The 14731-nt window shown below is 39.9% G+C and overlaps 1 protein-coding gene across 49 annotated transcripts in view; it reads right to left on the minus strand.

Moving 5' to 3' along the window:
- Positions 1–14356, minus strand: part of GTDC1 (glycosyltransferase like domain containing 1) — a 376627-nt gene extending 362271 nt beyond the window's left edge. For 48 of the 49 annotated variants that reach the window (XM_077956033.1, XM_077956021.1, XM_077956001.1 and 45 more), the window contains exon 1: positions 14275–14345. The gene's annotated coding sequence lies outside the window, so the exon portion shown is untranslated. 49 annotated transcript variants of the gene reach the window in all.
- Between the last annotated feature and the right edge of the window lie 375 nt (positions 14357–14731).

Here is a 14731-nt window from a genome sequence, read left to right on the forward strand (position 1 = left end):
CTTTAAATAAACACACACACACACGCACACAATTGTGGTCCTTCCTAAAGTGAATTATATTTGAAAATGGCAAAGCTTTCCAAATATTAACCACAGTAATTCCAAATTCAGTTCTCAAGGTAGTTCAATTATGGCACAATAAATGAATGATGGCATTTAATTCAAAATCTCTGAGTTTTAGAATCCAGAACATCCCTTTCATTCCAGATTCAAAAGAGTTTAAGGTATTCAAATGCTACAACACACCTGTCTTTCAGTTACAGGCATTGCTTCAATGAAAAAACAGCTTAAAAACCATGAAATGAAATCAATTCCACATAAAGCTATTGTAAGATTCTGATCTCTAATCTGACTTGTAAATTAGATGTGTGCAACTTCCACTATCCAGCAACCTGCAGGTCTTTTTCCTAGCAGGATGGCGATGTTAGTTGCACTGCACTCTGACCAAAAACATGCAGTGGTGGCAGTGGCACAATGACAAATTGAATTGTATATGCTTTGAATAAAGATTTCAAGGTAAGTCATGAGGGAACCTTTACTGTTTGTTGATGAACTGTACATGCTATATAAAAAGTAATCTATGGTTTACATATTGTAGAGTTTTTGTTGAATGCTAAGATTTAAAAATGTTAAATATTCACTGAGGGAAAAAATGGAATTCGACACTGAGAGAATCCACACACTTCATTTCCCAGCACTGCTTTCAAATCCTCTATTACTGGTATAAATAGTATACCAAAAGCAAGGACTCTCAACCAAATAAAACATCAGTTTGGTTCAGAGAATGCTTTGATGTTCCAGTTTTCTTCTGATTCAATACTTCTAAAAAATACAAATACATAGGTTTATTTTCAGTTCATACCTGCTTGTCAAATCATTTTAAGTGAATTTAATTTAGTTAATAGGTCCAAAAATATTAATTTATGAATTCAACTGTTCTATGCACACTAATACTGTACAGTATGATATTTCACTATTGAAGAGTCCACTGAAAAGGACGTTTTCCTAGAAAATTCCGAGTATAATAGCTTTCTGCAAATAGAAACATTTTAAATACTCTAGATGAAGGCAAAATTTCAAGAATCCCCTAAGCAAACACTTTCACACAAAAATCATAGTCCTGCAATCAACCCTTTTAGTCAAAAGACGTTTTTCTTTACTGTATTTCCCTTAGAGTGAGATAACCCAATACTAAAAGGTGATAACTATATGAGTTTCATAAATATAAGATCTTTAAAGCTTGATTACTAAAGCAATTACATTATGGAATGATAATATAATACACATTCCCCAAGTAAAGCTCAAATTTACTTGAACACCACCAACCAATACCACCAAAAATTTTTTTCATATATATATATATAAAATATATATATATATAATATATATAAAAATATATATATATATTTTTAGTCCTGAAGTCCTTGGAATCATAGTAGGGCTTGGTGCCATACTGGTGTCACACTCTGCCAGTCATCCAAAGAATATGCCAAACTTCTTTTTCAACTCCTTTGTCTACCAGTGCATCACTGGACCCAGCAGGCGGCTCACCCAGACAATTTCAGTAACGGATTTTGGCTCTGTGCATAATAGATGGCAATCCTTAGGAAGTATCCAGTTTGTCTTATAGCTGAGAGATTTGAACCTGCTGCAGATGTCACATCTAAATTCTTGGATGGATTTTTATCATCAGTGTCACCTATAAAATAAGACAGTGTCACCAATAGCATAGTCCTAGAAAACATCTATTTCAGCACTGCTAAGCTTTCAGCATCATGACTGATAGTAATTTATTTGCCTGAAAAGGGTCAACAATCTATTGCCTGGGCACTGAAATCCAGCATGCAACCTGTTCTTGTACATCTATGATCTAAGAATGAGTTTATATTTTTAAATGGTTGAAAACAGGTTTTTTAAGAAGACTAATATTTTGTGACATGTGATGATTATATGAAGTTAAATTTCCACTTCCATAAATAAGGCTTTATTGGAACATGGCTATATTCTTTCATTTAGGTATTTTTCTACAGCTGCTTTCACACTACAGTGGCCAACTTGAGTAGGTGCAACAGAGTCCATAGGGTCCACAAAGACTAAAATAGTTGCTGCCTGGTCTTTCCAAGGAGAAGTTTGCAAACCCCTCGCCTAGATTATTTTTTTAGTGAGTAGGTAACATGATATCTACTGTATGTTACATGGAGAACCTAAGTGGAAAGACTATAATGTTTTCCTGTCTTACTTCTATGCATTCAACTGAAAGTATTTGTTGGGCCAGACCTGTTACTATAATGCAGACAGTTCTAGTCACTTTGGCCTCCCTCTTGGCTCAGTTTTGCCTCAATCCAAGGAGTTAATATTGACTTTGGGCAGGAAGAAGACAAGGAGTTCACCTTCAGGTCAAATTCCAGTTCTCCAACATTGGCCTGCTCCATGTCCCCAAACTCTCCTGGTTCTGAATTTCTGCTTTATATCAACCATTCTCTGTAATGGACTTCCTGTACTAGACGTCAGTCTAGTCTGGCAGTATTTCCTGCCAAAGACATGTGGGCAAGGGGCTGAGTCACAGCATTCTTTGAACTATGCCAGCTGATCATCAGTTCTGTCCCTGCTCTAACAGCCTTCCTGAACGGTGGATTTGTTTTGGGGCCCTGTGAACAGTCTGCATATTCCAACATTCCTCTTGGCTTCCACTGTTCCTCCTGGTCACGATTGCCCCTGAAGTTCATCACTTTCCTTTTACATTGAAACTTCTGGCCAAAGACTTCTTCAACGTTACCAACTGGCCTGTCTTTTTGTTATTTGAGTTCAGTTCACATAACAAGAGCCCAAGAAAATTTTATCTATATAGATGGATTTCCCAACTTAGCAACACCCAACTTAAAACATCTTACGTTTTAGCATCTACTCCAAAAGAGAATATATCAACCCCCCCCAACCAAGTAGTATCCAGAATATCCATTTTTACCCTCCACCACTGCTACTTGGCCCAAAGTTTCTATACTTGCTTCATCTGAAAGCGTTACCTATCACCCACCACCACGTGGGATGCCCAAGATATCTGTGTCTCTTGAGCATTTCTTCAAAATGCCTCTCTTGCTATCACTAAAGCTTTAAACAACCCCGTTTCTGTTGTGAGGGAAAAAGAAGAGTTTCCTGTCACTGCTGGACTGCAACAGAGAAATGTGTTTAGCTAGATTTCTAGAAGTCAAAAGTATAATTCCACACAAAAAGATGTTAATTAGTCCATTATGAGGCTGAAACGCTCATACTATTAATGGCACTACAGAACCCATCTGTAATTCATATTACATTGTTGCAGATAGTTAATTCACTCATAAATTGTAGATTGACGTTACTAGAAAATAGCTTAAAAAAATGTCAGGATGGATTAGCCTAGTGTATGGACTTCAAAGAAAACTGGTTTCTTGTTTGTTGGTTTGTCTGTTTAAGAGACAGAGTCTGACTCTGTCACCCAGGCTGAATGCAGCAGCACAATCATAGCTCACTGCAGCCTCAAATTCCTGGGCTCAAGAAATCCTCCCACTTCAACCTCCCGAGTAGCTGGGACTACGGTGTGCATCACCACACTGGGCTAATTCTTTTTTTTTTTAATTTTTTGTAGAGATGGGGTCTGGCTATGTTGACCAGGCTGGACTCGAAATTCCTGGGCTTAAGCAATCCTCCTGCCTGTCCTGCAAAGTTAGAGTCACTACTATCCTGAAGTCATTGGCCATGGTGAACAGCTCTGAAACCACAGGTATATCTCACAACCAACAGAGTGGTATCAACTGTGAATAGGCTGACAAAGAATGACCATTAACCATATCTCAATTTGGTATGGCAACCATGCAGGTAGCATCCATTTTAAAAACAAAAACCTTCTTACCCTCTGAATATTTGGAAAATGGCACAGCAGTCCACTGATATAACCAGAAAAAGAAACTACAGACATATTAACTCCATATTCCAAAGGAATATTCAAACAATTAAAACTTTAGAACTGTGTTCATTTGATGAACCTGGCCTTCTTTCCTTAAAGAAACAGTTTTCAATCTCTTTAGTCAGGACCATTTTGTGTTCTTAAAAATTACTGAGTATTCCCAAGAGCTTCTGTTTATGTGGCTTATAATTATCAACATTCACCGTATTAGAAATTAAACAAGAAAAAGTGTATTTATCAATTTATTTTAAAAACTTAATAAGATAACATATGTAATAAGACAATACATTTTAGGAAAACACAATGTTTTCAAAACAGAAAAAAGCTTTGTGCAAAAAATTATGTTGTTATAAAAGCTTTGCAAATTTTTTTCATGCCTAGCTTAATAGAAAACAGCTGGATTCTCATGCTGGTGTCTACATTCAATCTGTTGTGCTATGTTGTTTTGATTGAGCTACATGAAAAAAAATGGCCTCACACAAATATGTAGTGAGAGAAAAGGAAGTATACGTATTAATAGCCCATTCAGATAACTGTGGATGTTCTTTTTTGATACTACACCAAAACTTGACAAGTAAGAGTTTCTTAAGGGTTAGTCAAAATATGGAATCTCATACATACGACCTCTTTGTATTCTGTTACTTGCTTTTTGAAAAGATCTTTCACCCATAATTTTGTAACACTGGTCACTTTGAAAATATTGGTTCATGGAGTTATATAGATATTACAAATCTTGACACAATTCGTCATACAACAGCAAAAACTCAACATTCATTAAAATCACCACCCATCTCATCAGGAAAATCTTTTAAGTAATGGGAAGCTGACAGTAGCACAGCAGGTAACACAAGTTTTCTAAAATTTTAATTTTCACTTGAAAGTTTGAATTTTATCATTGGCAACAATACTGTCAGTTGTTTTCCTTGAAGTGACAGGCTCACTTTGTTCATTTTCAAGAAAATGACTGCCAAATTTCTAAGTCTGAATAATCACAGTTTGTCTGGTATTCATTCTTTCAAGTAAAAATGATGTTTCATGCAAAATTTGGCTAGTTTCACTAGCAACTCAAAAAGAAAAATGACATATGTATTTTTCCTCTAGACAGGCAGTGTACTCTGGATATGCAGCAGAAATGCTTTTTGCACATTTCCTCTCATCACACCAAATATTAAAATAAAGTATGCTTAAGGGTCAAAATTTAATAAATCAGCAATTGTTATCACTTCATCAAGGACATTCTTAAGTGAAAGTGGCTTTTTCTCTTCTCTGTGAATGCACAGCTGTGAAGAATACTACGATTACTAGCACAGTTGGGTCTTACTGCCATTTAATTTCTAGAATGCTTAGTTTCTTCGATCATTGCTTTTATACCAGCAGGGCAAATGTCAAAGCAGTAGAAAAGTCAAAAAGTTAGTGTTACTATGATAACGGTTTTTACCTCATGGACATTCCTGAAAGGCTCTCAGTGATCCCTGGGGATTTGTACACCATGATTTGTGAACTGTCATCTCAAGGAAACACTGAAAGTTATGAATAAGTCACCATCCCCAAATCCATAGTGAATATCCCCCATATAATAAATATACTATATATGTGTATAAATTCTTGAAATCAAAATTGGTCTAATTTGTTTATATAAATATAAACAACAATAGTAATTAATATTTGGTCAGCACTTACATGTACTATCTCATTTAATCCTCATACTAAACCTATTAGTTAGTTGTATACTTATGCTACAGATAAGGAAACCTGTGATGAAGAAAGGTGAAGTTACTTGTCCAAGGTCACAACAGCAACTAGCAGTATTTATTGGACTCAGGCATAATCAAGTATTTTGCATACCTTCCTCTTAAGTCTTCACAACCACCTTTTTATTGTCCTTATTACCTTTTATTGTTCTTTTTTTCTTTTTTTTTTTTTTTTTTTTTGAGACAGAGTCTCGCTCTGTTGCCCAGGTTGGAGTGCAATGGCATGATCTCGGCTCACTGCAACCTCTACTTCCTGGGGTCAAGTGATTCTCCTGCCTCAGCCTCTCAAGTAGCTGGGATTACAGGTGCCCACCACTAGACCCGGCTAATTTTTTTTTGTATTTTTATTAGAGATGGGGTTTCACCATATTAGTCAGGCTGGTCTCGAACTCCTGACCTCAGGTGATCCGCCCACCTCGGCCTCCCAAAGTGCTGGGATTAGAGGCGTGAGCCACTGCACCCGGCCTCCTTTATTGTTCTTTACATCTCTATTCTTTAAATCTTCATTACTAGTTTTACAGACTAAAACTTTGAATCAAATACATAAAGTATCCTGCCCAAGGTTACCCAAGTGATGAATCATCCACATACAAGTCTGTCTGACTGCAGAGTACAATACATACTCTGTCTTGCTATACCACACAGGAGTGTATTATTTGTATATAAATAAACTGATAACTACAAGAGTCTTATATAGTTTTAAAGTCTATTGAGAAAGACTTCTATTTGGAAAGATTTTTACTAATTTGATTACCTCTGTCTTTAAATAGTACAAAACCTACTTTCTTTCAAAATGATATGCTCTAGATAGTTCACTAATTCACACTATTTGAATACGACAACAGATTAATACAACTAAGTTACAAAAATAATAATAATAATAATAATAACAACAACAACACTAAAAAAGACTAATCACCCCACGGGATATGAGAAAACTGAAACTTGGAGCAGTTACTAACTCCCCGCAAAGGCTTGCTGCTCATAAATGGCCCCAGAGTCAAAATCAATCTAGACTGACTGTGAAACCCAAAATCTGCAGTCACATTGCCTGCATATATTTAAGAAGGTCTCAGGCAATGACCTAGGAATTGCTCACAAGGTCCGGATACAGAGCTTGCTGATATCATACCCACCTACCCAAGGTAATCAAGATATGAATCATCTTGTATCTTAAAGACCAAGAGGTGAAAAGGAAGCTGGTGCACACTGAAAATAAAGAGCCATGTTTTCAGGTGTTCTGAATACAGAAAAAAGTAAATTCACTTATAAGGTGTCAGTACACATCTCTGTGGCTGAGACAAGCTTGCTTCCATTTAAAAAAAAACAAAACAAAAAAAGCCTAGAAGACAATGTCATCACACCTACACAGGCTTTCAACGGATTACACAATAGCTTTCAGATGCCAGGAGCCCAGGAATGCTGCAAACCTTAGTAATTTGCAGCAGATAATCATTTTCCTAAAACTCTAATCGATCCATAAAATTTTCATTTCAAATTAGGATCTATGAAGGCTAGGCATCATGCCCCAACCCTTTGTTTCTATTTTAAGGGCCTACACTGCAAAATAGCTGCTTAATATTTAAACTCAAAGGAGGACAGAGAAGGAATCACGGTTCATCTACCTCAATTTGCTCTTATAACCTGCTGTAACTCAACTTTTAGGAATTATAAACATCCTGAGATTGGACAAAGGAGTGTGGCTTTAATTTCAAACAAGTTGTATTCTTAAGGAGTCCCCACACACGTTTGACAGGAAGGTGACAAAATGGAAGGCTGTGGTGTACCACCTAAAACAGCAGGCAGTACAGGGGAGAGATGAGCAATTATACTCGTCACAGAATACCACACTCTGGATTCCTATGTAGCAAAGAAAAAACAAAACTACAGAGTAACTTTACCTCCCCCATCAATGATTCCTAACATGACCTAAAAGAATCACAATCTCGTAAGCAGCTGACAGATACAAAGAAAAAGAAAAAAGAAAAAAAAATCAAGATTGAGGTCACGTCCCTTGACATGCATCATTTACACCAAAGATTCTCCCACTTATCTGAATTAATTTCATGTACCTCATTTCATTCAGATAATTGAAGTTTTCCTTTTAGAGTTGTAAAGCGTTTACCTCAACATAATTAGTAAACTGTCCACTTAAAAATACCACTACAAAAATTACCACCCCCTCGCCTCTACACATATACACACACTCTCTCACCATTAAAAGTGTAAGATTTTGGCCTTCACGAGAAATTTAATTCAAAAGTCCTCTTTAAAAAATTAGCATAAGAAATTTTACAAAAAAAGTTGTGGTCATTACGTTTTTAATACGGAGTGTTTGCATTACTTGTTAAAGACTTGGTAATTTGGGTGTTCAATACATGACTACTGTTCTGAAACCAAATTAAAGGTTTAGACCACTAAAGAGTTTGATGACTTGCCTCAATACAATAACTGGGATCGTATAGAGAACAAAATCAAAGAGGTCTCTCTTTTTTACGAGCAGGCATTTAAGGGCCTTTTAATGAGAATTTACGCTTTAGTATATAATTACTAATGAACAAAAATAGGGCCATTAAACTCACTTCTTCATAATAAAACTAATTGTAAGAAATATAAGATAATATATACATATTAATCAAATTCACGAAAAACTGAAATCTCCAATGCCTTACAAGACAACACAGTGAAAATTATATACCTTTTCTTCTTAATTAAATATCCTATCACGTGACTGATGCCATTTTCTACATGGATATGCCTATAATTTAAAATACACAGACTCTCTAGTACTAATGATGGCAATGAAACATCTAAGTTTCCTGAATTAATTTTAAACTTCTATATGAACACTGGCTTCTCACACTGATAACAGAACTTATTGTTGGGAGAAATTTATATCTAATCTATATTTATCATCTGCTATGTGCCAGACACTGTACTGAGTGCTAAGGACACCTCCAGGAACTGCACAGATTCAGTTCCAACCCGGGGGTACACATGGTCTAGATGTAAAGACAAATAATGACCATGTCAAGGAATGTGTAATAGATACCTATGATGTTTTATATATACCACACAGAGAAAGAAAGATGAGAGAAATAGAGAGGAAGATTCCATGCATGGTTCCTGGCTCATAACTACCACAGCCCTTGATCCAGTCTTTTGCTACAATGTTGGGTGTATTAGGCCTCAGGGGACAGCCTCTGACCTTCTCCTGCCCCAAGACAGGACTCTTAATGCTTTTCCCAAGCCTCGCCCCCAACCCACAGAATATCCCATTCTACACCCTGGAGGAAGGAATGCTGTCATAAGGCCTCCACAAAAACCCAAAAGAAACTGGGTTCAGAGAGATTCCAGATAACTGAACAAAGAGCTGTGCACTCAGAGATCACATGGAAGCTCTGTGCCCCTTCCCCATACCCTGCCCCACACGTCTCTTCATCTTAGCCTTCGCAATATCCATTATAATAAACAAGTAAATGTGTTTCCCTGAGTTCTGTCACTCCAGCAAATAGAACCCAAACACGGGGTCCTGAGAACCCCAATACCTGATCAAATGAAAGTTCAAAACTAAGAGAAGAAAAAGGCAGGAAATTAAACACTTGAAAATAACGAGCTGCCATTGAAACTGCATAAAAATCACTGATTTATGGGAGACACCCTTAAGTGTCTCCACTAAGAAAGCAAAGAATCCAACCGCTGGCTAGTCAGGAAAGGCATTCTAACTCATGACTGGATGAATCCAGGGTGTCCTACAGTCCCTGATGCAAATGAAAAGCTGACCCTCAAAAAGGTTCAAATTATAACAGCCACGGAGTCTAGATCTCAGTATCTAAAGGGTCAGTCTGGTGAGTGTGAGTCCAGAAAGCAGCATCACAGGATCGTGGCTCTGCAAGACCCCAACCACCTACCTATGGATAAGAATAGATCCTGGCTCCCTAAGGGTAGGGAGATAGCAAGGAGAGGAGATCAAGCTGTTAGGGTGACTAAACAGGCTTAAGACAAGGTTCCAGTTCCACAAAGGACCTGGAATACAAAAAGAAACCACCCAAGAAATATAAATTCTATGGACTATTTATCACTTACTAAGGAAAGATTGTGGAATTGCTTCTCTGGTTATGTGTGGAATTGCTTCTCTGGTTATTTATTGATTGATTGATTGATTGATTGGAGATGGAGTCCCGCTCTGTCGCCCAGGCTGGCGTGCGGTGGTGTGATTTCAGCTCACCACAGCCTCTGCCACCCAGGTTCAAGCGGTTCTCCTGCCTCAGCCTCTGAGTAACTGGGAATACACGCACGTGCCACCATGCCAGGTTAATTTTTGTATTTTAGTAGAGATGGGGTTTCACCATGTTGGCCAGGCTGGTCTCGAACTCCTGACCTCAGGTGATCCACCAGCCTTGGCCTCCCAAAGTGCTGGGATTACAGGCGTGAGACACCACACCGGCTGTGGTTATTTTTTAAATACTCAAAAAAAATTATCATCTGTTTAAATGACTTGTGTGATCCTACAGAGCATAGGGAAAAAGCACTAGATATTCTTACTAATTGTCTGATTCTATATCCTAACTCCATCTACAACTATTTTGAAATATTCTAGATACCTCACACACACTTAGTTAAGGTGTTTGTCATTATTTCAAAACTCCGTATGAGAAAAGTACTTTAAAAATGAAAATCTTGCAGGCAAACTGAGTACTTCCCAAGGATATGGTGAGACAGCATACTCTGTGAGCAATGGATGCTCAGGGCACCAGAATAATTCCTGATCCTTCCTGTAGGTGACAGAGGTCTTAAAATATCTTCGGTCTGAATAGAAGAAACTGGTCTGGCAGTGAGTAGGCCAGGCAGACTAGGACTGACATCAGAACCAGCAACAATAGATGTGAGCTGATTTGCTTCCTATAAATTAAACACCATCCTACTCTACTGTACAACTGCTTTCAGTAATAATACTAGTAGAAAAAAAAAAAATGAAAGCAGTTCAAAGACATCCCTATGAAGGAAGGCTATTACCTCTATGACTCTAAATGTTCAACTAGGAATCATCCTATGGAATTGGCTCTGCATCTGCTCAGCCCAAATTTTACCCTGGCAATTTAAAGAATGGAGTGTTGGTTTGTACTTTCCAAGAGAAATGCTTGAAAATTTTCCTCAGTTTTTTAAAAAAAATAACCAGGCAGGGCACAGTGGCTCACATCTGTAATCCCAGCACTTTGGGAAGCCAAGGCAGGAGATCGAGACCAGCTTGGCCAACATGGTGGAACTCCACCACTACTAAAATACAAAAAATATTACCCAGGTGTGGTGGTGCATTCCTGCAATCCCAGCTACTCAGGAGGCTGAGGCAGGAGACCACTTGAACCAGGGAGGCGGAGGTTGCAGTGAGCTGCAATCACACCACTGCAATCCAGCCTGGGTGACAGAGTGAGACTCTGCCTCAAAAAAACTAAAATTAAAAAACATGCTATTCTGACATAAAAAAAAAAAAAGAAGAAGAGGTAAGAATACAAGAAAAAGAATACACAGTTTTCTTCATGTAACACCAACAAGAAGCATAATATATCAAATACAACCTAAAACTGTTTAAAATATCATTTGAGACAATTTGCCAAGGTAGTCTGAACTCTGAAAGTTATGTTCCTTACAAAGGTCTATATGCTGAAAAACATCCTTATAAAATAAAACCAAGATTGTAAAATGTGGCCTATGGTAACAATCAAGAGAGTCACTCAATTCATGTTGTCACACTTTGCTCTCGTGGAAACATTGTATTTTAGCTCACCTAAGGTGTTCTCTTACTAAAGTAATGTTCTTTCCCAATATCAGAGTGACTAACATAAGTTAAAGAACAAAATTCACACTGTTAAGTTTCTTCCCCCAATTTTTCTAATCTGACACCTGCTACCTCTTTCAATATTGGAATTCAACCTAACAGAGTTATCTGGTTCAACATAAAAAAGGAACTGAGTTATTTCAAGTTTACTATATCATGATTCAGGACTTCCTGGCACTCTGCTACCTTCAGAAATTAGATAAAGCCCAACAAGATCATAAGCATTTAAAGAGTACCCACTACACTTGAAAATGGGTATACACAGATGAGCAGGACGTAGCCGAACTCACGAAGCGCCTACCAGGAAAGTGCACACAGGCCAACAAATATTTACTAAATGTCCACACTAAACACTGTGCTCTGGGATGCAAAAAATTCATCTCACCGCAGCAAGAACTTCAAGACTCATGCATTTGAGGCCCACTTTGAAATGTGAGATTGGGCATGCTGGAATTAGATTATTACATGTGATAGGATTTCCCTTCCTAAGTGATAGTCATGCATCACATAACATTTTAGTCAACAAGACATCGAATATACAACTGTGGCCCCGTAAGATTATAATACCGTATTTTTACTGTACCTTTTCTAAGTTTAGATATGTTTAGATACAGTATTCAGTACAGTAACATGCTGAACAGAGATGTAGCCCAGGACTAATAAACTATACCACATAGCCTAGGTGTGCAGTAGGTTATACCATGTAGATTTGTGTGAGTACACTCTATGATGCTCCCACAAGTATCTTTTCTCGGAACATACCTGTCATTAAATGACACATGACGATATCAAGGTTTATATACACCATAACTCTAAGACTCTTAAAATACCAATCTGCTGGAAGTGACGTAGGCTATCCGAATCAAAAATATGAATCTATTCTTGAAGCGCAAGATAATTACTAATTTGAAAAAACTGGAAAGTAATGTTTAAACTGATAGAATGCAAATACTTCCTATGAACAATTTATGGCATTATCAGTCTAATGGGTCCAAATCATAAATTAAGAAAAAAAATTAAATTTAGTTAATTACTTGGCTTTTTAAGATGCCATAATCAAACAAACTTTAGTACAAGAATAGAAGAGGTCTGAATTACCTAGGTAAGTGTTTAGTTAATTAAGACAACTAGTTCTATTCGGCTCCTGCTAAATTTCATCAAGAAACTGCCTTCGATTCTTAATTTCTCTATAAAATAATGCGACTGGATTATACTACTAAAGTCCCTTACACATCGAAAATTCTGTACTTCTGTGATGCATAAGATTAAAACGTCAACACAATTTTCAAATCAAGACTAAAGAAGCCATCTTAACTTTGCAAACGTGATGTTAAAAAATTTACTATTTCCTGCCTTATTGCAAGTATTATGCTTCAGATTTTACCTATTCATTGTTTTCAAGTATGTCAAAGAAAGTTTCGTGACCCTCAATACTAAAACTGTTTCATTTAATACAGTACAGGACCCTAAGGAAAATGTATACCAAAAGGGAGTGGGAGCCGAGAAGAATGTAATCCAAATCAGACCTGGAACGCACTAATTAAAATTCAATATTTCACTTAGTATGTGCGTTCCTACATGAAACTCCTGTCATGGTTAAAGCTTAAGGTTAAACAGGTTAGTAGAAGCCAACAGAATGGCTCTATTGAATTGTACTGAACTTCTTTTTCAGCAGCTCCTTTACCTTACCACTATGTTCAGCTTTAAAATCAACTTCAGGGGTAGGCACCAAATAACCAACGTGAGCCATGGCAGCCGGGGGCTGCAAACTGAAATCCATCTCGTGTGGAAAATCATCATCAACTCACGTTTTCCATTTCAAACTGCGATACAGGTGGAGGAAAAGCTGTAAAAGCCTTCTCTTTGAACCTCACATCACACCGCCTCAAGGCATTAACTTAAGAATCTCAAGATAACCTAATGCAGCAGTTGTCAGAAGACTCTAAAAGTTTGTATGTGCGGGAGAAGGCAAAAAAACTACTTCGGGACTAAAGGTTAAATTTCGCTGCTGGATTCCCAAGACTTAAATTCAGAGAATCTTTCCACCTGGACAGAATGGGATTGTCTGGATCCCGATGAAAATGGGAAATTATGTGCTTAATCCTCAAACGAGGGATTCCGGGATGGGGGGCACAGTGAGGGTCCTCACACTCGGCTGGCAGAGGGGAGTGGGACGCTGGTGAGGTCTGGTAACTGAGGGCGACCAGAAGCCAGACGCGAAGGTTTCCCTCAGGAAGGCCTGGGGCTCGCACTGCAAGGGGCCAAGCGCCGGGCAGCCTGGTGGTCGGCGAAGCACCCTAGCCAACTCAGGCCAACCCGGGCACCCGGCCTCCCTTCTCCCGCGCGAGGGCGACGTGCCCCCACCCGTCCTTGCAGGCTGCGCGAGGAAGAAGCCGAGCGCCGGGCTGCGAAAACCAGCACGCACGACGTGTAGGCACCAAGAAAACGCAATTCGAACACGACCAGTTTGCAGAAGGAACAAAACGCCACGGCCTGGACGCCCCATTCCGAGCGCGGCGCGGACGGCGGCGCAGGGAGCGCAGCGCGTGCGCCCGGGAAGCGCGCGGCTCTCAGCTCCGCCTCCCCCACACCCCCCGCCCCCGGCTCCCCGCGCCGCAGCCGCTGCTGCTGCCCCTCTGGGAACTCCGCGCAGCGCAGCCCCGCGAGGCGGGCGCCGGGGAGGGGAGGGGCCGCGCTCCCCGCCTCCCCGCCGGCCCGCGCGGCTCCCCAGCCCGGAGCCTACTCACCTCCTCCTCCTCCTCCTTGTCTCTCCCTCCTGGCCACCGGCGCGGCCCAGCCGGCGACGCGCTGACGCCGTGCCCCTCCCCCGCGGCCGCCGCGGATGCCGCCGCCCCTCCCGGCCCGCGGCCGCCCCGGCCTCCAGGCGCGTCAGGCGCTGGCCCCGCCCCTCGGCCCGCCCGCGCAATCGAGGCTCCGCCTCTCTGCACCGCCCAGACTCTGCGGGCGCTAGGTCCGTGAGTCAGCGGCCGCTCCCGCCCGCGCGAGTCGCTCCGCCCTGGCCCGCGGGCTAGGCTCCTCGCACCTGCCCACTGTCCCCCGGCCTCGCTGTGCTCCCCACCTCCCTGCGTGCCCTTTCCCATTTCGTCAGCACCCTGTCCGCCCCTTCAGCTTTTTCGTACTCTTTCCCCAACCTACTAGTCCTGTTCTAAGCTCGCATAGTCACCTTCTCTTTCCTTCTGGAAG

The sequence above is a fragment of the Macaca mulatta genome, chromosome 12 (assembly GCF_049350105.2).
Source record: "Macaca mulatta isolate MMU2019108-1 chromosome 12, T2T-MMU8v2.0, whole genome shotgun sequence".
Lineage (NCBI taxonomy): Eukaryota > Metazoa > Chordata > Mammalia > Primates > Cercopithecidae > Macaca > Macaca mulatta.